Source organism: Giraffa tippelskirchi, chromosome 12 (assembly GCF_054371585.1).
Source record: "Giraffa tippelskirchi isolate mGirTip1 chromosome 12, T2T-mGirTip1v1.2.pri, whole genome shotgun sequence".
Taxonomy (NCBI): Eukaryota; Metazoa; Chordata; class Mammalia; order Artiodactyla; family Giraffidae; genus Giraffa; species Giraffa tippelskirchi.
The window spans coordinates 106046925-106050322 of record NC_137286.1 but is presented as its reverse complement, the minus strand read 5'-3'; the positions used below and the strand labels follow the sequence as shown (position 1 = coordinate 106050322).

General features: G+C 50.4%; 1 long non-coding RNA gene across 1 annotated transcript; it reads left to right on the top strand.

Annotated features, from left to right (window-relative positions):
* The first annotated feature begins 1630 nt into the window (after positions 1–1630).
* Positions 1631–2759, top strand: LOC145529186 (uncharacterized). Its single transcript, XR_014070995.1, has 4 exons — positions 1631–1681; positions 1972–2068; positions 2243–2347; positions 2510–2759. It is a non-coding gene; the product is annotated as an uncharacterized LOC145529186 (long non-coding RNA).
* The last annotated feature ends 639 nt before the right edge of the window (positions 2760–3398 follow it).

Here is a 3398-nt window from a genome sequence, read left to right as displayed (position 1 = left end):
ATATCTGATGCTGGCAGCACCCTGTTCTGGACAGGTTTGCAGATTGTGACCAACAGAAATGGGGTTCAGGGTAGGAAGAGGAAGATTACAAAGAAATGCCAAGTTATGTTTGTATGTGGAGGGCAGAGTTCATTTTAAATTTAGAAGTATTCAGGGAGATCTGTAAATTTTTGTTGTCCTCCAGCACTGAAGAACCAGAATTATAGTTATCAAAATGTAAGTGAAACAACTGTATTTTTTTTTTTAAGTAAAATGGACCCTGACAATATACATGGTTTTTCTTGTGTCAGGGAAGTCTTTGTGTCTAAATATGTAATCGTAGAAAAATAAATGTGATAAAACATTAAATAGAAGAGGGTGTTGTTTAAAAGAAACTAATTGTTAACAGGTTGTTTAATTATGAGGATAACATCCTTGAAAAAAATAAAAACCACTCACGTTTCTAACTCCAGATCCTCTTCTTTACTGTTGTCATATAAGCAGTTATTTATTACTCTGGTTTAGGCATTATAACTAGAGAATAGCAGGCAGCTTTACGGTGGAACCAATCAACTCTGTGAAAAATCTAACTGTATTTTAGTTCAGACTTTTGGATGTGGGGCCGGATTCTAGCCACCGGGATAGAATGTGGTCCAAGAGTCCTTGCAGAAGTGAGACAGCGGGACCAGTGAGACCTTCATCTAGAGCCTGTCAAAGAGGAGGGTTTTAAGTTACCTGGAGCCCCCTTTCTGGTCAGGCACTGACATGAGTCATAGAGGCTCACTCCTCACACTGTGCGAATCTGTAGAGCCTTTGGGCTTTTCCCCACCTCACTGGATCCCGGGTGATCCAATGCTGAGCCATGGGATCAGGTGCCAAGGTCCTGGAGCAGAAAAGCCACAGGCTGTCCGGGTAGGAGGTGTTAACATGAGACCAACCACAATGTTCACTCTTTGCAGATCCAGCCAGAGGGACAGCTTTGATGCTGAGTGTGGCCGTCACCCTTCACCTAATATTCTTCCTGGCCTACGTTTCCCTGGACAGCTTCCTTCTCCTAGGCTATGTCTTGATCTCCGGGAGACTTCAGTTAAATGAAAGAGCGTGGAATCTGGAGTCTGGCAAATGTGAATCCAAATCTTGTCAGCAGCCCTGTTAGCTGTGTCATTGGGGCAAACTGTCTTTTCTGGGCAATGATCCCTTCATCTGTAAAATGCAATCAGAAAACAAACACAGAATCAGTGAGGATGAGCCAGCCTCTATGTGCGTGGCCTGGTGCTTCTCGGTGTTTCCTAACGATGGGCTGCTCTCCAGCACCCATCCCCGCGGGGGCCCATCAGAGATGGCAGGTGTGCGCGCAGCCCGGGGACTTGGAGCACAGGAAACAAACCAGAGACAAGGGCAGGAACGATCCATTCAGTAGAAGAGCGTGGGCCGGGCCTCACCTGTGGCCTGAGGACAGGCCAGGTCTGCGGCCGGGAGGGGCGGGTGTGGGGATGCAAGTCCTGGAGGCGCCCCAGGTGCCGCAGGTGCAGGCTCGGGCACTTCGGGGAGGTGGCTCGCAGGACCAGGAGTGTGCGCATGCGCGACCGTGCCTTCGCGTCCACGCCTGACTATGCGTGCACGCGCACGTGCATCTGGGCGCGTCCACGGCGGCAGGCCCGGTACCAGAACCGGAAGAGGAGACATATGTCTGTGAAGCGAGGTGCGAAGATTGGGCGGGCAACGGTAGACGGCTGTCCACACAGGACTTTCCGCACTGGGTTCCGCCTGGAGCGTGGGGGCCTCGCGCCCCAGCCTGTCCGCTCCTGGGGCTGCCTGCGGGACGCTGGTGCCGCCCCAGCTCCCGTTGCCCTTCAGGAGGGCCAGGGCCTCGCATGCAGGTGGGCAGCACGGGATGCGGGTCGCTCTGTGCACCTGAAGGCCTTGCTTCCATGGAGGCCGGGGCCGTGGTGTGTGTGCATAACCTCACACGGCCCCTTGGCGCAGTGACAGTTGAGGAGCCTTCGGATGTTCCCTTGACCTGCTGTTGAGTGTCTGACTGGTTTGAGGTGTGAGCCCGGCACCGCCCTTGGAGATTCGCTTCTACCCGGTGAGTTAGCGCGCGAAGCGAGTGGCCACCCTCAACTCGAAGGTCGAGCAGAAAGCCACCAGCCCTGAGAAGATGGGTCTCCTCTGAGATGATGGCTTGACTGCCCTTTAAGACAGATGCCACAATATCTTTCTCATTTCCCCAAACATCCTGGTTTCTCCTCCGGGCCCACAGGAGGGAAGAAGGAGGAGGAGAGTGAGACGTGAAGGAAGCGTCTGGAGGAGAACGACCCAGGAAACGGATTCTTGGTAACGTCCTCCATCGGATAAGCATCATCGGGTAATATGTTTCAATTACCTTTTCACCTGGACCTTTGTTTGCCCTTGATTTTTATCCATGGCACATTGATAATATTCTTTGTTAAACTGTGGGACTTTCCCGGACTCAACACCGTGCTCGTAAAACACCATTTCAAAATGTCCTTTTTTTTTTTTTTTAAAGTGTAAACAAAAGCGCACCTAGATCAACAGAGAAGTACAACTGCTGCAACAGAGTGGCCGTAAACAGGTTGACAAAGCTGTTTTCTCAATGGATACATTAGATATTAAAATGCAGGAGTTTAAGTGAAGAGCACGAATCAAACGCTTGTGGTGACACTTAAAGAGCTCACAACTCCCTGCGATAATACAGCCAAATTTTTTTTTTTTTTTTTTTTAATAAATTTATTTATTTTAGTTGGGGGCTAATTACTTTACAATATTGTAATAGTTTTTGCCATACATTGACATGAATCAGCCATGGGTTTACATGTGTTCCCCTTCCCGGACCCCGCAGTTGTAAACATGGGAGGAAGGAGAAGTATGCATGAATATTTGAAGCAGAGTCAGGCCTGTGGTGCCTCCTGCCAGGAACAGCTGGCTGCCCCCGAGGGTCAACAGAGCAGGTGGGTCAGGGGAGACCTGCAAACCAGCCAGTAGCTCTCATCTCTCAGAACATGCGTCTTCACAAATGCCCAGGAGAGTGGAGGTGCTGATCCTTGAGAGGGGTGGTTACAACCTTCCGCCTCAGTGCCCTTAGCCAACATTCTAGTACCTAGTGAGCATGCAGACTCCAGAGCAGAGTAGGAGAAAAATGTACCAGGAAAGAGTTTTCCCTTTTACTTCCTGAGAAGTAAATTTAAAAAAGAATATCCTGTCTTGGGTCCTCAGATTTCTGGTATGAGGAACTCATGAAGACGAATGCCCTGGGGTCAATGTCTTCCTTCCTCTCAGCTTTCCTTTCCCAGCAGGGCCAGCCCCAGGTCAGGGGCGTGTCCCAGCAGCCCTCACCACCTGGCTTGGGGAGCATGAGGTTCCTAGGAGGGGGAACAGCCTCTTTGGGCCTGGGGGCA